We start from the raw sequence: 26,070 nt of genomic DNA on the forward strand, positions 1-26,070 counted from the left end.
CACAGTGAGGTTCCCCCTCAGTCAGTCAGTGTCACACAGTGAGGTCCCCTTCAGTCAGACAGTCAGTGTCTCACAGTGAGGTTCCCCCTCAGTCAGTCAGTGTCACACAGTGAGGTCCCCCTCAGTCAGTCAGTGTCACACAGTGAGGTCCCCCTCAGTCAGTCAGTCAGTGTCACACAGTGAGGTTCCCCCTCAGTCAGTCAGTCAGTGTCACACAGTGAGGTTCCCCCTCAGTCAGTCAGTCAGTGTCACACTGTGAGGTTCCCCTCAGTCAGTCAGTCAGTGTCACACAGTGAGGTTCCCTTCAGTCAGTCAATCAGTGTCACACAGTGAGGTTCCCCTCAGTCAGTCAGTCAGTGTCACACAGTGAGGTTCCCCTCAGTCAGTCAGTCAGTGTCACACAGTGAGGTTCCCCCTCAGTCAGTCAGTCAGTGTCACACAGTGAGGTTCCCCTCAGTCAGTCAGTGTCACACAGTGAGGTCCCCCTCAGTCAGTCAGTCAGTGTCACACAGTGAGGTTCCCCCTCAGTCAGTCAGTCAGTGTCACACAGTGAGGTTCCCCTCAGTCAGTCAGTCAGTGTCACACAGTGAGGTTCCCCCTCAGTCAGTCAGTCAGTGTCACACAGTGAGGTTCCCCCTCAGTCAGTCAGTCAGTGTCACACAGTGAGGTTCCCCTCAGTCAGTCAGTCAGTATCTCACAGTGAGGTTCCCCTCAGTCAGTCAGTCAGTGTCTCACAGTGAGGTTCCCCTCAGTCAGTCAGTCAGTCAGTGTCACACAGTGAGGTTCCCCCTCAGTCAGTCAGTCAGTGTCACACAGTGAGGTTCCCCTCAGTCAGTCAGTCAGTCAGTGTCACACAGTGAGGTTCCCCCTCAGTCAGTCAGTCAGTGTCACACAGTGAGGTTCCCCTCAGTCAGTCAGTCAGTGTCTCACAGTGAGGTTCCCCTCAGTCAGTCAGTCAGTGTCTCACAGTGAGGTTCCCCTCAGTCAGTCAGTTAGTCAGTGTCTCAAAGTGAGGTCCCCCTCAGTCAGTCAGTCAGTGTCACACAGTGAGGTTCCCCCTCAGTCAGTCAGTCAGTGTCACACAGTGAGGTTCCCCCTCAGTCAGTCAGTGTCTCACAGTGAGGTTCCCCCTCAGTCAGTCAGTCAGTGTCACACAGTGAGGTTCCCCCTCAGTCAGTCAGTCAGTGTCACACAGTGAGGTTCCCCCTCAGTCAGTCAGTGTCACACAGTGAGGTTCCCCTCAGTCAGTCAGTCAGTGTCTCAAAGTGAGGTCCCCCTCAGTCAGTCAGTCAGTGTCACACAGTGAGGTTCCCCCTCAGTCAGTCAGTCAGTGTCTCACAGTGAGGTTCCCCCTCAGTCAGTCAGTCAGTGTCACACAGTGAGGTTCCCCCTCAGTCAGTCAGTGTCACACAGTGAGGTTCCCCCTCAGTCAGTCAGTGTCACACAGTGAGGTTCCCCTCAGTCAGTCAGTCAGTGTCACACAGTGAGGTTCCCCTCAGTCAGTCAGTGTCACACAGTGAGGTTCCCCTCAGTCAGTCAGTCGGTGTCACACAGTGAGGTTCCCCTCAGTCAGTCAGTGTCACACAGTGACGTTCCCCTCAGTCAGTCAGTCAGTGTCACACAGTGAGGTTCCCCCTCAGTCAGTCAGTGTCACACAGTGAGGTTCCCGTCAGTCAGTCAGTCAGTGTCACACAGTGAGGTTCCCCTCAGTCAGTCAGTCAGTGTCTCACAGTGAGGTTCCCCCTCAGTCATTCAGTCAGTGTCACACAGTGAGGTTCCCCCTCAGTCAGTCAGTCAGTGTCACACAGTGAGGTTCCCCCTCAGTCAGTCAGTCAGTGTCACACAGTGAGGTTCCCCCTCAGTAAGTCAGTCAGTGTCACACAGTGAGGTGCCCCTCAGTCAGTCAGTCAGTCAGTCAGTATCTCACAGTGAGGTTCCCCCTCAGTCAGTCAGTCAGTGTCACACAGTGAGGTTCCCCTCAGTCAGTCAGTCAGTGTCTCACAGTGAGGTTCCCCTCAGTCAGTCAGTCAGTGTCACACAGTGAGGTTCCCCCTCAGTCAGTCAGTCAGTGTCACACAGTGAGGTTCCCCCTCAGTCAGTCAGTCAGTGTCACACAGTGAGGTTCCCCCTCAGTCAGTCAGTCAGTGTCACACAGTGAGGTGCCCCTCAGTCAGTCAGTCAGTCAGTCAGTATCTCACAGTGAGGTTCCCCCTCAGTCAGTCAGTCAGTGTCACACAGTGAGGTCCCCCTCAGTCAGTCAGTCAGTGTCACACAGTGAGGTTCCCCCTCAGTCAGTCAGTCAGTGTCACACAGTGAGGTTCCCCTCAGTCAGTCAGTCAGTGACACACAGTGAGGTTCCCCTCAGTCAGTCAGTGACACACAGTGAGGTTCCCCTCAGTCAGTCAGTCAGTATCTCACAGTGAGGTTCCCCCTCAGTCAGTCAGTCAGTGTCACACAGTGAGGTTCCCCTCAGTCAGTCAGTCAGTGTCACACAGTGAGGTTCCCCTCAGTCAGTCAGTCAGTCAGTATCTCAAAGTGAGGTCCCCCCTCAGTCAGTCAGTCAGTGTCACACAGTGAGGTTCCCCTCAGTCAGTCAGTCAGTGTCTCACAGTGAGGTTCCCCTCAGTCAGTCAGTCAGTGTCACACAGTGAGGTTCCCCTCAGTCAGTCAGTGTCACACAGTGAGGTCCCCCTCAGTCAGTCAGTCAGTGTCACACAGTGAGGTTCCCCCTCAGTCAGTCAGTCAGTGTCACACAGTGAGGTTCCCCTCAGTCAGTCAGTCAGTCAGTGACACACAGTGAGGTTCCCCTCAGTCAGTCAATCAGTATCTCACAGTGAGGTTCCCCCTCAGTCAGTCAGTCAGTGTCACACAGTGAGGTTCCCCTCAGTCAGCCAGTCAGTGTCACAGAGTGAGGTTCCCCCTCAGTCAGTGTCACACAGTGAGGTTCCCCTCAGTCAGTCAGTCAGTCAGTGTCACACAGTGAGGTTCCCCCTCAGTCAGTCAGTCAGTCAGTGTCACACAGTGAGGTTCCCCTCAGTCAGTCAGTCAGTGTCACACAGTGAGGTTCCCCCTCAGTCAGTCAGTCAGTGTCACACAGTGAGGTTCCCCCTCAGTCAGTCAGTCAGTGTCACACAGTGAGGTTCCCCTCAGTCAGTCAGTCAGTATCTCACAGTGAGGTTCCCCTCAGTCAGTCAGTCAGTGTCTCACAGTGAGGTTCCCCTCAGTCAGTCAGTCAGTGTCTCACAGTGAGGTTCCCCTCAGTCAGTCAGTCAGTGTCACACAGTGAGGTTCCCCTCAGTCAGTCAGTCAGTGTCACACAGTGAGGTTTCCCTCAGTCAGTTAGTCAGTGTCTCACAGTGAGGTCCCCCTCAGTCAGTCAGTCAGTGTCACACAGTGAGGTTCCCCCTCAGTCAGTGTCTCACAGTGAGGTTCCCCCTCAGTCAGTCAGTCAGTGTCACACAGTGAGGTTCCCCCTCAGTCAGTCAGTCAGTGTCACACAGTGAGGTTCCCCCTCAGTAAGTCAGTGTCACACAGTGAGGTTCCCCTCAGTCAGTCAGTCAGTGTCACACAGTGAGGTTCCCCTCAGTCAGTCAGTCAGTGTCACACAGTGATGTTCCCCTCAGTCAGTCAGTCAGTGTCACACAGTGAGGTTCCCCTCAGTCAGTCAGTCAGTGTCACACAGTGAGGTTCCCCCTCAGTCAGTCAGTGTCACACAGTGAGGTTCCCGTCAGTCAGTCAGTCAGTGTCACACAGTGAGGTTCCCCTCAGTCAGTCAGTCAGTGTCTCACAGTGAGGTTCCCCTCAGTCAGTCAGTCAGTCCTTGTCACACAGTGAGGTTCCCCTCAGTCAGTCAGTCAGTCAGTGTCTCACAGTGAGGTTCCCCCTCAGTCAGTCAGTCAGTGTCACACAGTGAGGTTCCCCCTCAGTCAGTCAGTCAGTGTCACACAGTGAGGTTCCCCCTCAGTCAGTCAGTCAGTGTCACACAGTGAGGTTCCCCCTCAGTCAGTCAGTCAGTGTCACACAGTGAGGTTCCCCTCAGTCAGTCAGTCAGTCAGTCAGTATCTCACAGTGAGGTTCCCCCTCAGTCAGTCAGTCAGTGTCACACAGTGAGGTTCCCCTCAGTCAGTCAGTCAGTGTCTCACAGTGAGGTTCCCCTCAGTCAGTCAGTCAGTGTCACACAATGAGGTTCCCCTCAGTCAGTCAGTGTCACACAGTGAGGTCCCCCTCAGTCAGTCAGTCAGTGTCACACAGTGAGGTTCCCCCTCAGTCAGTCAGTCAGTGTCACACAGTGAGGTTCCCCTCAGTCAGTCAGTCAGTGACACACAGTGAGGTTCCCCTCAGTCAGTCAGTCAGTATCTCACAGTGAGGTTCCCCCTCAGTCAGTCAGTCAGTGTCACACAGTGAGGTTCCCCTCAGTCAGTCAGTCAGTGTCACACAGTGAGGTTCCCCTCAGTCAGTCAGTCAGTATCTCAAAGTGAGGTTCCCCCTCAGTCAGTCAGTCAGTGTCACACAGTGAGGTTCCCCTCAGTCAGTCAGTCAGTGTCTCACAGTGAGGTTCCCCTCAGTCAGTCAGTCAGTGTCACACAGTGAGGTTCCCCTCAGTCAGTCAGTCAGTGTCACACAGTGAGGTTCCCCTCAGTCAGTCAGTGTCACACAGTGAGGTCCCCCTCAGTCAGTCAGTCAGTGTCACACAGTGAGGTTCCCCCTCAGTCAGTCAGTCAGTGTCACACAGTGAGGTTCCCATCAGTCAGTCAGTCAGTCAGTGACACACAGTGAGGTTCCCCTCAGTCAGTCAGTCAGTATCTCACAGTGAGGTTCCCCCTCAGTCAGTCAGTCAGTGTCACACAGTGAGGTTCCCCTCAGTCAGTCAGTCAGTGTCACACAGTGAGATTCCCCCTCAGTCAGTCAGTAAGTCAGTGACACACAGTGAGGTTCCCCTCAGTCAGTCAGTCAGTATCTCACAGTGAGGTTCCCCTCAGTCAGTCAGTCAGTGTCTCACAGTGAGGTTCCCCTCAGTCAGTCAGTCAGTGTCACACAGTGAGGTTCCCCTCAGTCAGTCAGTCAGTGTCTCACAGTGAGGTTCCCCCTCAGTCAGTCAGTATGTGTCACACAGTGAGGTTCCCCCTCAGTCAGTCAGTCAGTGTCACACAGTGAGGTTCCCCTCAGTCAGTCAGTCAGTGTCACACAGTGAGGTTCCCCCTCAGTCAGTCAGTCAGTCAGTGTCACACAGTGAGGTCCCCCTCAGTCAGTCAGTCAGTGTCACACAGTGAGGTTCCCCTCAGTCAGTTAGTCAGTGTCACACAGTGAGGTTCCCCCTCAGTCAGTCAGTCAGTGTCACACAGTGAGGTTCCCCCTCAGTCAGTAGGTCAGTGTCACACAGTGAGGTCCCCCTCAGTCAGTCAGTCAGTGTCACACAGTGAGGTTCCCCTCAGTCTGTCAGTGTCACACAGTGAGGTCCCCCTCAGTCAGTCAGTCAGTGTCACACAGTGAGGTTCCCCCTCAGTCAGTCAGTCAGTGTCACACAGTGAGGTTCCCCCTCAGTCAGTCAGTCAGTGTCACACAGTGAGGTTCCCCCTCAGTCAGTCAGTCAGTGTCACACAGTGAGGTTCCCCCTCAGTCAGTCAGTCAGTGTCACACAGTGAGGTTCCCCTCAGTCAGTCAGTCAGTATCTCACAGTGAGGTTCCCCTCAGTAAGTCAGTCAGTGTCTCACAGTGAGGTTCCCCTCAGTCAGTCAGTCAGTGTCTCACAGTGAGGTTCCCCTCAGTCAGTCAGTCAGTGTCACACAGTGAGGTTCCCCCTCAGTCAGTCAGTCAGTGTCTCACAGTGAGGTCCCCCTCAGTCAGTCAGTCAGTCAGTCAGTGTCACACAGTGAGGTTCCCCCTCAGTCAGTCAGTCAGTGTCACACAGTGAGGTTCCCCCTCAGTCAGTCAGTGTCTCACAGTGAGGTCCCCCTCAGTCAGTCAGTCAGTGTCACACAGTGAGGTTCCCCTCAGTCAGTCAGTCAGTGTCTCACAGTGAGGTTCCCCCTCAGTCAGTCAGTCAGTGTCACACAGTGAGGTTCCCCCTCAGTCAGTCAGTCAGTGTCACACAGTGAGGTTCCCCCTCAGTCAGTCAGTCAGTGTCACACAGTGAGGTTCCCCTCAGTCAGTCAGTCAGTGTCACACAGTGAGGTTCCCCTCAGTCAGTCAGTCAGTGTCACACAGTGAGGTTCCCCCTCAGTCAGTCAGTGTCACACAGTGAGGTTCCCCTCAGTCAGTCAGTCAGTGTCACACAGTGAGGTTCCCCTCAGTCAGTCAGTCAGTGTCACACAGTGAGGTTCCCCTCAGTCAGTCAGTGTCACACAGTGAGGTTCCCCTCAGTCAGTCAGTCAGTCAGTGTCACACAGTGAGGTTCCCCCTCAGTCAGTCAGTCAGTGGCACACAGTGAGGTTCCCCTCAGTCAGTCAGTCAGTGTCACACAGTGAGGTTCCCCTCAGTCAGTCAGTCAGTGTCTCACAGTGAGGTTCCCCTCAGTCAGTCAGTCAGTGTCACACAGTGAGGTTCCCCTCAGTCAGTCAGTCAGTGTCTCACAGTGAGGTTCCCCCTCAGTCAGTCAGTCAGTGTCACACAGTGAGGTTCCCCCTCAGTCAGTCAGTCAGTGTCACACAGTGAGGTTCCCCCTCAGTCAGTCAGTCAGTGTCACACAGTGAGGTTCCCCCTCAGTCAGTCAGTCAGTGTCACACAGTGAGGTTCCCCTCAGTCCAGTCAGTCAGTCAGTGTCACACAGTGAGGTTCCCCTCAGTCAGTCAGTCAGTGTCACACAGTGAGGTTCTCCCTCAGTCAGTCAGTCAGTGTCACACAGTGAGGTTCCCCTCAGTCAGTCAGTCAGTGTCTCACAGTGAGGTTCCCCTCAGTCAGTCAGTCAGTGTCACACAGTGAGGTTCCCCTCAGTCAGTCAGTGTCACACAGTGAGGTCCCCCTCAGTCAGTCAGTCAGTGACACACAGTGAGGTTCCCCTCAGTCAGTCAGTCAGTGTCACACAGTGAGGTTCCCCCTCAGTCAGTCAGTCAGTGTCACACAGTGAGGTTCCCCTCAGTCAGTCAGTCAGTCAGTGTCACACAGTGAGGTTCCCCCTCAGTCAGTCAGTCAGTGTCACACAGTGAGGTTCCCCCTCAGTCAGTCAGTCAGTGTCACACAGTGAGGTTCCCCCTCAGTCAGTCAGTCAGTGTCACACAGTGAGGTTCCCCCTCAGTCAGTCAGTCAGTGTCACACAGTGAGGTTCCCCCTCAGTCAGTCAGTCAGTGTCACACAGTGAGGTTCCCCCTCAGTCAGTCAGTCAGTGTCACACAGTGAGGTTCCCCCTCAGTCAGTCAGTCAGTGTCACACAGTGAGGTTCCCCCTCAGTCAGTCAGTCAGTGTCACACAGTGAGGTTCCCCTCAGTCAGTCAGTGTCACACAGTGAGGTTCCCCTCAGTCAGTCAGTGTCACACAGTGAGGTTCCCCCTCAGTCAGTCAGTCAGTGTCACACAGTGAGGTTCCCCCTCAGTCAGTCAGTGTCACACAGTGAGGTTCCCCCTCAGTCAGTCAGTCAGTGTCACACAGTGAGGTTCCCCCTCAGTCAGTCAGTCAGTGTCACACAGTGAGGTTCCCCCTCAGTCAGTCAGTCAGTGTCACACAGTGAGGTTCCCCTCAGTCAGTCAGTCAGTGTCACACAGTGAGGTTCCCCTCAGTAAGTCAGTCAGTGTCTCACAGTGAGGTTCCCCTCAGTCAGTCAGTCAGTGTCTCACAGTGAGGTTCCCCTCAGTCAGTCAGTCAGTGTCACACAGTGAGGTTCCCCCTCAGTCAGTCAGTCAGTGTCTCACAGTGAGGTCCCCCTCAGTCAGTCAGTCAGTCAGTCAGTGTCACACAGTGAGGTTCCCCCTCAGTCAGTCAGTCAGTGTCACACAGTGAGGTTCCCCCTCAGTCAGTCAGTGTCACACAGTGAGGTCCCCCTCAGTCAGTCAGTCAGTGTCACACAGTGAGGTTCCCCTCAGTCAGTCAGTCAGTGTCTCACAGTGAGGTTCCCCCTCAGTCAGTCAGTCAGTGTCACACAGTGAGGTTCCCCCTCAGTCAGTCAGTCAGTGTCACACAGTGAGGTTCCCCCTCAGTCAGTCAGTCAGTGTCACACAGTGAGGTTCCCCTCAGTCAGTCAGTCAGTGTCACACAGTGAGGTTCCCCTCAGTCAGTCAGTCAGTGTCACACAGTGAGGTTCCCCCTCAGTCAGTCAGTGTCACACAGTGAGGTTCCCCTCAGTCAGTCAGTCAGTGTCACACAGTGAGGTTCCCCTCAGTCAGTCAGTCAGTGTCACACAGTGAGGTTCCCCTCAGTCAGTCAGTGTCACACAGTGAGGTTCCCCTCAGTCAGTCAGTCAGTCAGTGTCACACAGTGAGGTTCCCCCTCAGTCAGTCAGTGGCACACAGTGAGGTTCCCCTCAGTCAGTCAGTCAGTGTCACACAGTGAGGTTCCCCTCAGTCAGTCAGTCAGTGTCTCACAGTGAGGTTCCCCTCAGTCAGTCAGTCAGTCAGTGTCACACAGTGAGGTTCCCCTCAGTCAGTCAGTCAGTGTCTCACAGTGAGGTTCCCCTTCAGTCAGTCAGTCAGTGTCACACAGTGAGGTTCCCCCTCAGTCAGTCAGTCAGTGTCACACAGTGAGGTTCCCCCTCAGTCAGTCAGTCAGTGTCACACAGTGAGGTTCCCCCTCAGTCAGTCAGTCAGTGTCACACAGTGAGGTTCCCCTCAGTCCAGTCAGTCAGTCAGTGTCACACAGTGAGGTTCCCCTCAGTCAGTCAGTCAGTGTCACACAGTGAGGTTCTCCCTCAGTCAGTCAGTCAGTGTCACACAGTGAGGTTCCCCTCAGTCAGTCAGTCAGTGTCTCACAGTGAGGTTCCCCTCAGTCAGTCAGTCAGTGTCACACAGTGAGGTTCCCCTCAGTCAGTCAGTGTCACACAGTGAGGTCCCCCTCAGTCAGTCAGTCAGTGACACACAGTGAGGTTCCCCTCAGTCAGTCAGTCAGTGTCACACAGTGAGGTTCCCCCTCAGTCAGTCAGTAAGTCAGTGTCACACAGTGAGGTTCCCCTCAGTCAGTCAGTCAGTCAGTGTCACACAGTGAGGTTCCCCCTCAGTCAGTCAGTCAGTGTCACACAGTGAGGTTCCCCCTCAGTCAGTCAGTCAGTGTCACACAGTGAGGTTCCCCCTCAGTCAGTCAGTCAGTGTCACACAGTGAGGTTCCCCCTCAGTCAGTCAGTCAGTGTCACACAGTGAGGTTCCCCCTCAGTCAGTCAGTCAGTGTCACACAGTGAGGTTCCCCCTCAGTCAGTCAGTAAGTCAGTGTCACACAGTGAGGTTCCCCCTCAGTCAGTCAGTCAGTGTCACACAGTGAGGTTCCCCCTCAGTCAGTCAGTCAGTGTCACACAGTGAGGTTCCCCTCAGTCAGTCAGTGTCACACAGTGAGGTTACCCTCAGTCAGTCAGTGTCACACAGTGAGGTTACCCTCAGTCAGTCAGTGTCACACAGTGAGGTTCCCCCTCAGTCAGTCAGTGTCACACAGTGAGGTTCCCCCTCAGTCAGTCAGTCAGTGTCACACAGTGAGGTTCCCCCTCAGTCAGTCAGTCAGTGTCACACAGTGAGGTTCCCCCTCAGTCAGTCAGTCAGTGTCACACAGTGAGGTTCCCCCTCAGTCAGTCAGTCAGTGTCACACAGTGAGGTTCCCCCTCAGTCAGTCAGTCAGTGTCACACAGTGAGGTTCCCCCTCAGTCAGTGTCACACAGTGAGGTTCCCCCTCAGTCAGTCAGTCAGTGTCACACAGTGAGGTTCCCCCTCAGTCAGTCAGTCAGTGTCTCACAGTGAGGTTCCCCCTCAGTCAGTCAGTCAGTGTCACACAGTGAGGTTCCCCCTCAGTCAGTCAGTCAGTGTCACACAGTGAGGTTCCCCCTCAGTCAGTCAGTCAGTGTCACACAGTGAGGTTCCCCCTCAGTCAGTCAGTGACACACAGTGAGGTTCCCCTCAGTCAGTCAGTATCTCACAGTGAGGTTCCCCCTCAGTCAGTCAGTCAGTGTCACACAGTGAGGTTCCCCCTCAGTCAGTCAGTCAGTGTCACACAGTGAGGTTCCCCTCAGTCAGTCAGTCAGTGTCACACAGTGAGGTTCCCCCTCAGTCAGTCAGTCAGTCAGTGTCACACAGTGAGGTCCCCCTCAGTCAGTCAGTCAGTGTCACACAGTGAGGTTCCCCTCAGTCAGTTAGTCAGTGTCACACAGTGAGGTTCCCCCTCAGTCAGTCAGTCAGTGTCACACAGTGAGGTTCCCCCTCAGTCAGTCAGTCAGTGTCACACAGTGAGGTTCCCCCTCAGTCAGTCAGTCAGTGTCACACAGTGAGGTTCCCCCTCAGTCAGTCAGTCAGTGACACACAGTGAGGTTCCCCTCAGTCAGTCAGTGACACACAGTGAGGTTCCCCTCAGTCAGTCAGTCAGTATCTCACAGTGAGGTTCCCCCTCAGTCAGTCAGTATGTGTCACACAGTGAGGTTCCCCCTCAGTCAGTCAGTCAGTGTCACACAGTGAGGTTCCCCTCAGTCAGTCAGTCAGTGTCACACAGTGAGGTTCCCCCTCAGTCAGTCAGTCAGTCAGTGTCACACAGTGAGGTCCCCCTCAGTCAGTCAGTCAGTGTCACACAGTGAGGTTCCCCTCAGTCAGTTAGTCAGTGTCACACAGTGAGGTTCCCCCTCAGTCAGTCAGTCAGTGTCACACAGTGAGGTTCCCCCTCAGTCAGTCAGTCAGTGTCACACAGTAAGGTCCCCCTCAGTCAGTCAGTCAGTGTCACACAGTGAGGTCCCCCTCAGTCAGTCAGTCAGTGTCACACAGTGAGGTTCCCCCTCAGTCAGTCAGTCAGTGTCACACAGTGAGGTTCCCCTCAGTCAGTCAGTCAGTGTCACACAGTGAGGTTCCCCCTCAGTCAGTCAGTCAGTGTCACACAGTGAGGTTCCCCCTCAGTCAGTCAGTGTCACACAGTGAGGTTCCCCCTCAGTCAGTCAGTGTCACACAGTGAGGTTCCCCCTCAGTCAGTCAGTCAGTGTCACACAGTGAGGTTCCCCCTCAGTCAGTCAGTCAGTGTCACACAGTGAGGTTCCCCTCAGTCAGTCAGTCAGTGTCACACAGTGAGGTTCCCCCTCAGTCAGTCAGTCAGTCAGTGTCACACAGTGAGGTCCCCCTCAGTCAGTCAGTCAGTGTCACACAGTGAGGTTCCCCTCAGTCAGTTAGTCAGTGTCACACAGTGAGGTTCCCCCTCAGTCAGTCAGTCAGTGTCACACAGTGAGGTTCCCCCTCAGTCAGTCAGTCAGTGTCACACAGTGAGGTTCCCCCTCAGTCAGTCAGTCAGTGTCACACAGTGAGGTTCCCCCTCAGTCAGTCAGTCAGTGTCACACAGTGAGGTTCCCCCTCAGTCAGTCAGTCAGTGTCACACAGTGAGGTTCCCCCTCAGTCAGTCAGTGACACACAGTGAGGTTCCCCTCAGTCAGTCAGTCAGTATCTCACAGTGAGGTTCCCCCTCAGTCAGTCAGTCAGTGTCACACAGTGAGGTTCCCCCTCAGTCAGTCAGTCAGTGTCACACAGTGAGGTTCCCCTCAGTCAGTCAGTCAGTGTCACACAGTGAGGTTCCCCCTCAGTCAGTCAGTCAGTCAGTGTCACACAGTGAGGTCCCCCTCAGTCAGTCAGTCAGTATCTCACAGTGAGGTTCCCCCTCAGTCAGTCAGTATGTGTCACACAGTGAGGTTCCCCCTCAGTCAGTCAGTCAGTGTCACACAGTGAGGTTCCCCTCAGTCAGTCAGTCAGTGTCACACAGTGAGGTTCCCCCTCAGTCAGTCAGTCAGTCAGTGTCACACAGTGAGGTCCCCCTCAGTCAGTCAGTCAGTGTCACACAGTGAGGTTCCCCTCAGTCAGTTAGTCAGTGTCACACAGTGAGGTTCCCCCTCAGTCAGTCAGTCAGTGTCACACAGTGAGGTCCCCCTCAGTCAGTCAGTCAGTGTCACACAGTGAGGTCCCCCTCAGTCAGTCAGTCAGTGTCACACAGTGAGGTTCCCCCTCAGTCAGTAAGTCAGTGTCACACAGTGAGGTTCCCCTCAGTCAGTCAGTCAGTCAGTGTCACACAGTGAGGTTCCCCCTCAGTCAGTCAGTCAGTGTCACACAGTGAGGTTCCCCCTCAGTCAGTCAGTCAGTGTCACACAGTGAGGTTCCCCCTCAGTCAGTCAGTCAGTGTCACACAGTGAGGTTCCCCCTCAGTCAGTCAGTCAGTGTCACACAGTGAGGTTCCCCCTCAGTCAGTCAGTCAGTGTCACACAGTGAGGTTCCCCCTCAGTCAGTCAGTGACACACAGTGAGGTTCCCCTCAGTCAGTCAGTCAGTATCTCACAGTGAGGTTCCCCCTCAGTCAGTCAGTATGTGTCACACAGTGAGGTTCCCCCTCAGTCAGTCAGTCAGTGTCACACAGTGAGGTTCCCCTCAGTCAGTCAGTCAGTGTCACACAGTGAGGTTCCCCCTCAGTCAGTCAGTCAGTCAGTGTCACACAGTGAGGTCCCCCTCAGTCAGTCAGTCAGTGTCACACAGTGAGGTTCCCCTCAGTCAGTTAGTCAGTGTCACACAGTGAGGTTCCCCCTCAGTCAGTCAGTCAGTGTCACACAGTGAGGTTCCCCCTCAGTCAGTCAGTCAGTGTCACACAGTGAGGTTCCCCCTCAGTCAGTCAGTCAGTGTCACACAGTGAGGTCCCCCTCAGTCAGTCAGTCAGTGTCACACAGTGAGGTTCCCCCTCAGTCAGTCAGTCAGTGACACACAGTGAGGTTCCCCTCAGTCAGCCAGTCAGTGTCACACAGTGAGGTTCCCCCTCAGTCAGTCAGTCAGTGTCACACAGTGAGGTTCCCCCTCAGTCAGTCAGTCAGTGTCACACAGTGAGGTTCCCCCTCAGTCAGTCAGTCAGTCAGTCAGTGTCACACAGTGAGGTTCCCCCTCAGTCAGTCAGTCAGTGTCTCACAGTGAGGTTCCCCCTCAGTCAGTCAGTCAGTGTCACACAGTGAGGTTCCCCCTCAGTCAGTCAGTCAGTGTCACACAGTGAGGTTCCCCTCAGTCAGTCAGTCAGTGTCTCACAGTGAGGTTCCCCCTCAGTCAGTCAGTCAGTCAGTGTCTCACAGTGAGGTCCCCCCTCAGTCAGTCAGTGTCACACAGGGAGGTTCCCCCTCAGTCAGTCAGTCAGTGTCTCACAGTGAGGTCCCCCCTCAGTCAGTCAGTGTCACACAGGGAGGTTCCCCCTCAGTAAGTCAGTCAGTGTCTCACAGTGAGGTTCCCCTCAGTCAGTCAGTCAGTGTCACACAGTGAGGTCCCCCCTCAGTCAGTCAGTGTCACACAGGGAGGTTCCCCCTCAATCAGTCAGTCAGTGTCACACAGTGAGGTTCCCCTCAGTCAGTCAGTCAGTGTCTCACAGTGAGGTTCCCCCTCAGTCAGTCAGTCCATGTCACACAGTGAGGTTCCCCCTCAGTCAGTCAGTCAGTGTCACACAGTGAGGTTCCCCCTCAGTCAGTCAGTCAGTGTCACACAGTGAGGTTCCCCCTCAGTCAGTCAGTCAGTCAGTGTCTCACAGTGAGGTTCCCCTCAGTCAGTCAGTCAGTCAGTGTCTCACAGTGAGGTTCCCCCTCAGTCAGTCAGTCAGTGTCACACAGTGAGGTTCCCCCTCAGTCAGTCAGTCAGTGTCACACAGTGAGGTTCCCCTCAGTCAGTCAGTCAGTGTCTCACAGTGAGGTTCCCCCTCAGTCAGTCAGTGTCACACAGTGAGGTTCCCCCTCAGTCAGTCAGTCAGTGTCACACAGTGAGGTTCCCCCTCAGTCAGTCAGTCAGTGTCACACAGTGAGGTTCCCCCTCAGTCAGTCAGTCAGTATCACACAGTGAGGTTCCCCCTCAGTCAGTCAGTCAGTCAGTGTCACACAGTGAGGTTCCCCCTCAGTCAGTCAGTCAGTGTCACACAGTGAGGTTCCCCTCAGTCAGTCAGTCAGTGTCACACAGTGAGGTTCCCCTCAGTCAGTCAGTCAGTGTCACACAGTGAGGTTCCCCCTCAGTCAGTCAGTCAGTGTCTCACAGTGAGGTTCCCCTCAGTCAGTCAGTGTCACACAGTGAGGTTCCCCTCAGTCAGCCAGTCAGTGTCACACAGTGAGGTTCCCCCTCAGTCAGTCAGTCAGTGTCACACAGTGAGGTTCCCCTCAGTCAGCCAGTCAGTGTCACACAGTGAGGTTCCCCCTCAGTCAGTCAGTGTCACACAGTGAGGTTCCCCCTCAGTCAGTCAGTCAGTGTCACACCGTGAGGTTCCCCCTCAGTCAGTCAGTGTCACACAGTGAGGTTCCCCCTCAGTCAGCCAGTCAGTGTCACACAGTGAGGTTCCCCCTCAGTCAGTCAGTCAGTGTCACACAGTGAGGTTCCCCTCAGTCAGCCAGTCAGTGTCACACAGTGAGGTTCCCCCTCAGTCAGTCAGTCAGTGTCACACAGTGAGGTTCCCCCTCAGTCAGTCAGTCAGTGTCACACAGTGAGGTTCCCCTCAGTCAGTCAGTCAGTGTCACACAGTGAGGTTCCCCTCAGTCAGTCAGTCAATGTCACACAGTGAGGTTCCCCCTCAGTCAGTCAGTGTCACACAGTGAGGTTCCCCTCAGTCAGTCAGTCAGTGTCACACAGTGAGGTTCCCCTCAGTCAGTCAGTGTCACACAGTGAGGTTCCCCTCAGTCAGTCAGTCAGTCAGTGTCACACAGTGAGGTTCCCCTCAGTCAGCCAGTCAGTGTCACACAGTGAGGTTCCCCCTCAGTCAGTCAGTCAGTGTCACACAGTGAGGTTCCCCCTCAGTCAGTCAGTCAGTGTCACACCGTGAGGTTCCCCCTCAGTCAGTCAGTCAGTGTCTCACAGTGAGGTTCCCCCTCAGTCAGTCAGTCAGTGTCTCACAGTGAGGTTCCCCCTCAGTCAGTCAGTCAGTCAGTGTCACACAGTGAGGTTCCCCCTCAGTCAGTCAGTCAGTGTCACACAGTGAGGTTCCCCTCAGTCAGTCAGTCAGTCAGTGTCACACAGTGAGGTTCCCCTCAGTCAGTCAGTCAGTCAGTGTCACACAGTGAGGTTCCCCTCAGTCAGCCAGTCAGTGTCACACAGTGAGGTTCCCCCTCAGTCAGTCAGTCAGTGTCACACAGTGAGGTTCCCCCTCAGTCAGTCAGTCAGTGTCACACCGTGAGGTTCCCCCTCAGTCAGTCAGTCAGTGTCACACAGTGAGGTTCCCCCTCAGTCAGTCAGTCAGTGTCACACAGTGAGGTTCCCCCTCAGTCAGTCAGTCAGTGTCACACCGTGAGGTTCCCCCTCAGTCAGTCAGTCAGTGTCACACAGTGAGGTTCCCCCTCAGTCAGTCAGTCAGTGTCTCACAGTGAGGTTCCCCCTCAGTCAGTCAGTCAGTGTCACACAGTGAGGTTCCCCCTCAGTCAGTCAGTCAGTGTCACACAGTGAGGTTCCCCCTCAGTCAGCCAGTCAGTGTCACACAGTGAGGTTCCCCCTCAGTCAGTCAGTCAGTGTCACACAGTGAGGTTCCCCCTCAGTCAGTCAGTCAGTGTCTCACAGTGAGGTTCCCCCTCAGTCAGTCAGTCAGTGTCACACAGTGAGGTTCCCCCTCAGTCAGTCAGTCAGTGTCTCACAGTGAGGTTCCCCCTCAGTCAGTCAGTCAGTCAGTGTCACACAGTGAGGTTCCCCCTCAGTCAGTCAGTCAGTGTCACACAGTGAGGTTCCCCCTCAGTCAGTCAGTCAGTGTCACACCGTGAGGTTCCCCTCAGTCAGTCAGTCAGTGTCACACAGTGAGGTTCCCCCTCAGTCAGTCAGTCAGTGTCACACAGTGAGGTTCCCCTCAGTCAGTCAGTCAGTCAGTCAGTCAGTATCTCACAGTGAGGTTACCCCTCAGTCAGTCAGTGTCTCACTGTAGCCCCGCCCCCCGCTCTCAGTCAGCCAATCAGCGTTGGCGGCATAAGGGGGTGTGTTGGTTCGTCACATCCGGCCCGCATCAGGACAAACAAGGACAGGGAGCCCGAGCAGCAGGTAACCGGCACCTGGGGGCCAACACTGGGGGGGCCACTGAACTGTGACATTAACCCCTCCACTGCCAGAGCCCAGACTGTGACAGTAACCCCTCCACTGCCAGAGGCCAGACTGTCACATTAACCCCTCCACTGCCAGAGCCCAGACTGTGACAGTAACCCCTCCACTGCCAGAGCCCAGACTGTCACATTAACCCCTCCACTGCCAGAGGCCAGACTGTCACATTAACCCCTCCACTGCCAGAGGCCAGACTGTCACATTAACCACTCCACTGCCAGAGGCCAGACTGTCACATTAACCCCTCCACTGCCAGAGCCCAGACTGTGACAGTAACCCCTCCACTGCCAGAGCCCAGACTGTCACATTAACCCCTCCACTGCCAGAGGCCAGACTGTCACATTAACCCCTCCACTGCCAGAGGCCAGACTGTCACATTAACCACTCCACTGCCAGAGGCCAGACTGTCACATTAACCACTCCACTGCCAGAGCCCAGACTGTGACATTAATTCCTCCACTGCCAGAACCCAGACTGTCATATTAACCCCTCCACTGCCAGAGCTCAGACTGTGACATTAACCCCTCCACTGCCAGAGCTCAGACTGTGACATTAACCCCTCCACTGCCAGAGCTCAGACTGTGACAGTAACCCCTCCACTGCCAGAGGCCAGACTGTCACATTAACCCCTCCACTGCCAGAGGCCAGACTGTCACATTAACCACTCCACTGCCAGAGGCCAGACTGTCACATTAACACTCCACTGCCAGAGCCCAGACTGTGACATTAATTCCTCCACTGCCAGAACCCAGACTGTCATATTAACCCCTCCACTGCCAGAGCCCAGACTGTGACATTAACCCCTCCACTGCCAGAGCTCAGACTGTGACATTAACCCCTACACAGCCAGTGCTCAGACTGTGACATTAACCACTCCACCGCCAGAACTCAGACTGTGACATTAACCCCTCCACTGCCAGAGCTCAGACTGTGACATTAACCCCTACACAGCCAGTGCTCAGACTGTGACATTAACCCCTACACAGCCAGTGCTCAGACTGTGACATTAACCCCTCCACCGCCAGAACTCAGACTGTGACATCTACCCCTCCACTGCCAGAGCTCAGACTGTGATGTTAACCCCTCCACTGCCAGAGCTCAGACTGTGACCTTAACCCCCCCCCCCCCCCCCCCATCGGTGGAGCCCACTGTCATATTAACCCATACACTGCCGCAGGTCAGGGATAGACTGTCACATTAACCTTGCCTGGGGGTTTTTAGCTGATCCATGCAATATCATTGTATTATATAATGTCAGGAAATCATTACATTATTGCAAGAAAATATTAATATTTTATGGTTAATGCTGTTTTGTCTAATATTAATTTTTTTTGGGCAACAAATGTCACAATATTGACTGTGTTGGGAAGGTTGCATACTGCCTTCTAAAGGTAACTGCAGTTTTTATTTATATGTTTTTTGTTGGATATTGACACTAGGTCCTTAACTAGTTAACCCTTTAAGGACACATGACATGTGTGACATGTCATGATTCCCGTTTATTCCAGAAGTTTGGTCCTTAAGGGGTTAAGTTGTTCTTTGCTTGTGTAACTACACATTGATAACTCTGACACCATGAGACTTCTCATGTATAACTGATTTTCTGTTTGGTTTTTATATCTAATAATGCTCTTTGATTAGTGGGTCCTTGAATTGATTTTACAATTGAAGAACAGCTTATTAAGCCAGTGTCCTGTACGTTGTTTGGTCCAGGTCAAGAGACATAACAGACTCGCTGTAGGGTTTAAAGGAGCATTCTGGACACCATAACCATTCTGTGCTAATGTGATAGTTATGGTGCGATCCCGTGTTATGCGTGATCACCCTGTTATTAAACAAGCCGTTATTGCGTGACTTCATCAAAACATGGGGTCCCCAAGACCTGAGTAGTCGGAACCGCAGTTCGTCCTCTTCATTAGTGATATCATTTTGCCATATTTTAACTCCATTCATGGAACAACTTACACAGTTTTGGTCAAAGTGGTCGAAAAATGTTTGACCCAGAAGTGGGTGATGGCACCAACATTCAAATGGCTCTGCAGTGATCAGACAACAGAGTGGTTAATTTTAGTGCAACGTAGGCGAATTGGAAAAATAACCAAATGGTTGGGAATTCCAAACTGGATACTTCATTTCCTTGTGTGTACATGCTGATTGAAAGGAAATGTCAGCTTTGAATGTAAACTCATGTTTTTAATGCTTTCTGGAAATAATGCATAAACATTGAAATGCTGTTCTGAACTGAATTCCCCTAATTTCTGGAAATCTTTAGGTTTTCCGGGACCTTAGAAATGGAGGAGATATTTTAGCCAGTTGGACGTGCAATTCAGTATAACCAAAAGGCAATATGTGGGCCCCAAGGAAGACAGACTGAATGACAACCTCCTTTGCCCAGCTGACTCAATGTCCTTGTGTTAGTGTCAGCTGTGTGTGTGAGTCCAATGATGCGCTTTCTGCAGACATATCCCTAGTGTCCCCAGCTACAACTGTGACTGCAGGATTGTCCAGCCTAACCCAGGCCTTTTGGGAGGCGTGATACAATTTCATTCACTACTTTTGTTTACAAAATACATGAATGAATTCAGTGCAGAAGCCACCAGTACCTAATTTAATAGCTTGCGTTTTTGCCCTCTCTCCTCTCCATGGTGCCATTGAGGCACGTGGCTGCAGTACAGGCTCCCTCATAGAAATTGATAAGAGTAAGTGGGGACAGATTAGTTAGGGGCAGGAGGAAGCTCAGTAGGCAGTAACATGCCACCAGGAAGTGAGTCCTGATTTTTAGACCCAAATCTTGGTCATCACTCCCTCCGTGCCACTACGACAAGCATGGAGATAGTAGAAATGCACTGAACATGACAATTTGATATTAATATGGTGCTTCATTTAAAATAGCTTTCTAGTTTGGGCTAATGCTTCTCAAATGCTTTGTGGTTGGTAGTTTCATTAAAAAAAAAAAAAAAAAATTTGTAGAGGGAGAAAGCTTTTTGCCAATTATTGGCAGAGTGTGTGGCACCAGAAGGCATACGTTGGGCATCGTGGACGAGGTATGCTATGGAGATTGGCAGGAGGATTTTAAAAGTAACATTACAGCAGCAATACGAGTTCTGTTAGTATTGGGATAAAGGATAAACTGTAGTGAATATAAAGCTGAACTGCAAAATGCAGGCTAAACAAGTGAAGCTGTCACTACTATAGCAGTGTTAACACTTTTCCAGATCGTCAGTTTTTGTCCAAATTTTGCCATTCAAATTAGAATTCACTTTCATTTTCACTGTCACAAGGGAACACCTTGCCAAGCCCTTTAAACAGGTCAGGTTTATTTATACTTCATGAAATTGAATAGATCTCTGAAATAAGTTGAAAGGTGAGTGATTGGTTGTAAAAAAGGCATTGTTGAATTATTGGGATAGTAACGAATACCCAGTGATGTATCGTATTGATTACCAATGAGATGTGGGTTTGTCTTGCTTTGCATAGAGCTTAGTGTATTGCTTGCAGTCAGGTATATTTAATTTTAGTCTGGGTAATAAAATTCACTAATGTACACTACGTTTAGGCCTCTAAACGCAATTTGTTGTTACGAGGTAGCTGTGTGGACCCTGCCTTGGCAAGCTGATTATGTTTTATTAAACATCTACCTCTAAGCTTACGGATAATATTGTCCTGTTTCATAGTGTTTAGAAGTACTTGGTTTCTTTGATGCATTGATGAAGGTAAACAGGGTGTAGTTTAGTATTATCCAGCCCAGAGTGACCAGGCCAATGTGTTTCCTTGTGAAAACAGATTAAGGTTAAAGAGTCAGATTAGATTCTGTCTTTTAAAAGCCTCTTGCACAATCAGTTAGGCAAAGACTAGCTTACAATGAATGTCAGCTCTTGTGACAGCTTGCCCAGCTCCATCTTTTAACGCTCTCCATTGTAACGAGACGTGTAATGCAGGCTCATTTTGTCTTAATCAGTAAGTAGGTTATATTTGTGTTCAAAGTGTAAGGGGTGGCTTTTTAACATCTTTGTTTTATTTTGATGAGGGTAGCCTTGTATGGGCAACCGGGTCACTTTTTTCCTTTTACATAGGCAACTATTCTGAATATTGAAAAATAGGACAATTTGCCTCTGTCTTTCTGAATTTTGATGTAATGAAACTGAACAACCACCTGTAAAAGGTTAAATTAACCTACACTCCCAGAGTGTTTTTTTTTTTTTTTTTTTGTCTGAGCTGTATAGCAGGAAAGGTGACAGGCGAAGGGCCTCACATGTATGATTTGTTCATTGTTTTACAGGTAAGAATACAGGCCCACTCTGGTCTGGACACCGATCACTTGCATATATTGATAGTCAGGACATGCAGAATGTTAGGAAACAGTCATTAATCAAATAATTATCTGGCATGTTTACTGTATAATATGGGGGAGTCTGTGTAACTCTGCAATACTCCACACCTGGGCCACGGCTGTTATCTACATGAAAATCTACTTCTAAAATCCAAATGGGTCCCGTGCTTACAAGTTATTTAGGAGACACTCCCCGAGAAACGACAAACATTAAAAGAACAATTATTTTTTGTTCATTATTAAAAGAAAAGATTATATGTATTGTATTGTTTGTTTAAAGCATGCCTATATGTTCAGCAGACCCTCACAGCCGAGGAGCTGTTCTGTACAGTAGGCTTAGCTTAGGAAATCTAACGGAAGCTCCTAGCAGGAGCTCTGTGTCCAGGCAGTAACTGGTGCTCAGCAGACCCCAGATAAGAAGAAAAAGTGTTAGCAAATGGTTTAACTACTTATATTTGTTCTAAAAAAACAACAACACACACAAGCTATACTACATGCAATCTTCTGTTTTCAATAATAAAAACGTGACAACCGTTTTCCGTTAAGATCTTTCCTGATGGGATGATGATTCCTCTCAAGACCTTCTCCAATGGGTTTCAGTTACTTATTCCACCACAGAGGAAGCAGTTCTCTGTATACACCGGCACCATAACAAGTTAGCGGTTTATTCCTACAGGATGTGGGTGAGCGATTTGTGGTTGTAATAAAAAATACTGCTTGCAGTATTAATAGAATATTAATAACAACCCGCTCACTGCCGCTGCTGAACCTCTTTATTACGTCTAGTCAGTAAAGTATCACCCCTCTGGCATTTTAAAAGTTAAGGAGACTTGCTAGCAATATGTGTAAACCGTCCAGGAAATTGTCTCCTGCGCGGATAATTTATAGGCCTGAGTAGTACTTTCCATTGGTGGCGACGTCGCCCATGTGTCACATTGGATGGTGTGGGCACCGTTGCCAAAACACAGACACCCAAGCTCCCACGTGGAGGCTTAGCAGGCAGCTGACTGTCCTAGAAAACATTCTGTACGGAAACAGAGGCAGGGAACCACGCAGAGTGCAGATAGACTGATTGCAAGGGCACAGTGTGTCGGATATCATGTCAACAGTGCATTCACTGTGCAGTGCTTCCATGAGATATAACAAGGCTTTTTAGGCTTGTTCGTGCACTGGATAGGACGTGACTCATTTAAATAGTTAAAATGTTTTTGTACAGATGGTGTTTCTCAGGAAATATATTTATTTATGGTCTCTGTAATTGGTTAATATTTATAAAAGGGACACTATAATTACAAGAACAACTACAGCTTACAGCACTAGAGATGCTTCCTGGGGCAGTGCTGCACAGTGTGACTGACATTCAGTTTCTCCACCCTCTGCATGGAGTCACTGAACTTTCCTCATAGAGATCCATTGGTTTAATGTATATCTATGGGGAGATGCTGATTGGCCAAGGCAGCATTTGGCTCCATCCTTGCCCCACCTCCTTAGCTGAGATCATCAGAATTGACAAGCTCAGCCAACCCAATGCTTTCCTATGGGATTGGGGGGCAGAGCCAGCGCCAGCAGACCTGCGTGGCGGTGGAAATAAGGTGACTTTTTACTGCATTTAAGGGTGGCCAGGGGAGCTAATTTGTAAGTTTAAAGGGACACTGTAGACAACCAGACCACTTTAGCTCATTGAAGTAGTCTGGCTGCTGTGACCCTTTTGCACATAGTGCTGCAATGTAAAACATTGCAGTTCCAGAGAAACTACCATGTTTACATTGCAGCACTAAGTCTGCCCTCAGTTGCTGTCTAACATAATGTCTACCAGACAGCCACTAGAGAGCTTCCTGGAGTCGAAATGGACATTTGTTCCGTTATCTGATGCTGGACGTCCTCACGCTCTGCAAGAGGACCTCTAGTGCCAGATTTTTCCCCATTGGAAAGCATTTATGAATGCTTTCCTATGTAGGAATTCTAATGCAAGTGCGTCCATTGCCGTGCATGCGCATTAGGTCTCCCCCGCCGGCTGACGTCAGCGGGGAGGAGCGTGGGCGGAGCCTGACCCAGCGCCAAGGGACATTGGCGCTGGATTCAGGTAAGTCACTGAAGCGTTTTAACCCCTTCAGCACCGCGGGTTGGGGGGAGGGGAGGGGAGTACTAATAGTTCGAGTTTTGTGAACAATCGTATGTGAAATGAGAAGCATCTTGTGTGTCATCCATCAATATCCCATCAATTCATTGCAGTTTTGAACCAGTAAAAGGAAAATCTGTCTGTTTTTGTTTACCTTTTTATTTTATTTTTATCTCGACTAGATTAATGTGACTCGAAGTGTTTCACAATAAAGGAAACCTAAAATGGGAAGAGAAACCAGACTTAAGTTAAATGGACACTCATTGAAGTGATATGGGTGCCTTGAAACAACATTGGATGTCCTTGCTCATTGCGCGAGGACGTCTAACATCTTAAAATCACACAAAAGAAAGCATTGATTAAATGCTTTCAATAGGGAAGCCTTAATGCATGCATGCGCATTAGATCCCACCATCGTCTTGACATCAAGGAAGGAGGAGACCTAACCAGCGCAGAGGGAGCCATGGTGCTGTAAAGAGGTATGTTAAAAATGTGTTTTATACCCTTTCATGATCGGAGGTGGAGAACTAGGGCCACTTTAGTGTTAGGAATACAAGTTTGTGTTCCACTTCCTAATGCTATAGAACTTCTTTAAAGGGATCCTAAAATGCCAGGAAAACAAAGCCGTTTTCCTGGCACAATAGGGTTAGCAGGATCCCAATTCCTTAAGTATTTTATATTTTAGCTCAGATTTTGGGGGTTTGTTGGGTTTTTTTCACATCAATTTTCACCTATATGCAAACACAGTTGGAGAGACTTATGAAAATGTCACTAATTAATCCATTCTGATGGTCTTTCCACTATTTATTCTTTTTTGCACTTTTTTTTTCTTTTTTTTTTTCTTTTTGAGTTACATTTTGTGTTATGCATTTCAATGTATTAAGCGTTATACATCTTTTTGCCTCATTAAAGTATTCTTTCACAAGTTCTACTGTTGCAAATAAAGCAGAAAGAATACACTCAAACTAATCACCAAACAATCTCAGCGTTCTAATCAAGGATGGGAGGGGAAAAGACAGATTACACTTAGCAGAATACTTTGTAATTGATTTTGAACTCCCTTTAAAAACACACATTATCCTACCCCTTTCCCAATTTGTTTTATCACTACTTTATTCACAGAAACCTCTTTATTTTGGGACATAATGTGACCAATAGTGAGCCTGTGGCATTATATTGATTTGTCGAAAATGTCTCCTAGAAATTGGTGAGGACCTCCTTAAGTTAGTCTGTTAGAATGTATGTATATCGTTTCTTTTCAATATACGGTAATATAATAATAATGTTATACCTGCCCTCCCTACCTGCTCTTCATTTAATTAAACTTGGCACGCCCTATGGAGGTACATGTCTGCTTAACAAGTTCAAGCACAGACCGTGATGATGATGATTGCTCTTAAGGGTGCAATTACTCAAGTGATAACGCTTTGAGTCATGAAAGATATGTGAGAAGAAGGTGAGAGGTTGCATAACACATGTCTGACATGTCTTTAGATGTTTTATTTCATCAGTGTTTGTAGGTTTTATGTCAAAATAGAACCAGTAAATGTTAAATAACAAAGACTGGGAATTACAGAGACTGCGATATTTATCGTGCATCGAATAAGGACTGAGAAAACCGTGTTTATACATTATTAACTCCATGAACAAGTAGTTTCCATTGCTCTTATTCTAGCTTAAAGGCACAACAATGTATTTGTAGTCTGCGTGATATAAATTCTGGTTATTCAGTAAGAACACCTGAATCGTGGATCTGGAAACTTTAAGGAAATCCCTAAATTCTATAGTGTTTCCAAAATTAACTCAAGTCCAGAAAGGAACCATAATGCCATGGGCAGAGACCTTTGCCAGATGTCCCTCGGGTCATCCAGACAATCTGACCATGCGCGGTGCATATGGGAGTCTTTCAGCTCCCATCGGGTTTTTGTTACCGCTGACATGCTGAGACAGGTAGAAATGGGAATTGTGACCCAGTATTGTCTGAGTAATAATTTGCTGTTTTTTTTGTTATCTCGGGATAGCTGTCCTAACAAACTGACTTGTATTTCGATTACAACTGACTACACAGAAATTGGCTAAATTCTATATTAATTTTTCTATATAGATTGTTTAATTGAATAAATTAGCAATGGTCTCCTACTTCCTACTTGGTTATTAAAACCACCGTATGTTAAATGCTACATTGAAGACACAAGGCTATCCACTTTCCCTTATTTATTTTTTTCATCCGTATCCGAGATGTTTTATTCCATATGTCAGAGAAATGGTGGCATGACACACTACATGTTTTAATAACCTATGTTTTTTGGGAGCGTTTCACTTTTGAACTGATCTTGGGGGTTTTTTTTTTTACCATGAAAGTTGGACAGGTTTATCTGCATTTTTAAGGAGATTAGCACTACTGGAAATGTAACATATTGCTAAACAGCTCGATTTGTATTATTCCTTTCTCCTTATTATGAATTTAATTATTAGTGAAACTATTTAATAAAACAGGCAGAAGGGTGTATAAAATCTCTTTACTTTTGCCAACAGAATCAAATGAGTGCTGCCATTTTAAATAATTTATAGTCAACAGCCTTACGAATTTAATGCCTGCGGGGAGTGAAGTTCTGCCATTGTTAAATATGTGTGATTAACTATGTTGATATCGAAATGGATTAGATTGTGAATACAGCATATTATGAGACAAGGGTGTTGAAGTAAAAAATTTATCCAATATAAAATAATTTTAAGGAGTATTATAGGGATCTTAACCAGTACAGCTTATTGTAATGATGAGCACATTTTTCTCATTTGTGCTAAACTGTTTATCTGTGATCTGGGGAACAAAGTTGGCTTGGCTGCTATGGACCTAATTTTCTGCTTTAGCCTGTCCAACTTTGGGCGCCATAATAGACTCCGAGGACTTGGGGAGCCTGCCGTTGCTGCTCAAAGTTAAACTTCCATATCCACAGCCGAAGAAGTTCTGCCGAGGAACTGGGCTGTAAGAAATTAGAGGGATAATTTTTTTTTATTTTTTTTAAAAGCACTTGAAATGTTTTGAAACAAGTGGTGGGGACAGATTCTGATGATTTACAATGGTCTGCAGCGGTTATGGGTTGTAAAGTGTGTATGTGACATTTTAATATGTACACTTAGTGGCCGCTTTGTTAGGTACACCTTTATAATATTGTGCAGGATCCTCCTTGACCCCAGAACAACCTAAATTATTTGGGTTCAACAAATGGTTTGGGCTATGGGTTCAACAAATGGTTGGAAACATTTTGCTGAGGTCCTGGATGTTGTTGACTTGACACCATCACACAGTTGCTGCAGGTTTGTCAGCTTTAAATTCATGGTGTGATCTCCCATTCACCACATCCCAAAGGCGTGTTGGATTGAGATCTGGTGGCTGCGGAGACTGTTCATGTGGACTGGACTATTGGTTGTGTTTGTAGAACCGGCTTGACATACTTTGTGGCATGT

At 49.7% G+C, this 26,070-nt stretch overlaps 1 protein-coding gene across 1 annotated transcript in view; it reads left to right on the forward strand.

Annotated features, from left to right (window-relative positions):
* Window positions 1-16,060: 16,060 nt before the first annotated feature.
* PPARA (peroxisome proliferator activated receptor alpha) overlaps window positions 16,061-26,070 on the forward strand; it is a 45,366-nt gene continuing 35,356 nt past the window's right edge. Inside the window, exon 1 of the mRNA XM_063446751.1 lies at window positions 16,061-16,096. The gene's annotated coding sequence lies outside the window, so the exon portion shown is untranslated. The remainder of the gene's footprint in view (window positions 16,097-26,070) is intronic.

This window comes from Pelobates fuscus, chromosome 3 (genome assembly GCF_036172605.1).
Source record: "Pelobates fuscus isolate aPelFus1 chromosome 3, aPelFus1.pri, whole genome shotgun sequence".
Taxonomy (NCBI): domain Eukaryota; kingdom Metazoa; phylum Chordata; class Amphibia; order Anura; family Pelobatidae; genus Pelobates; species Pelobates fuscus.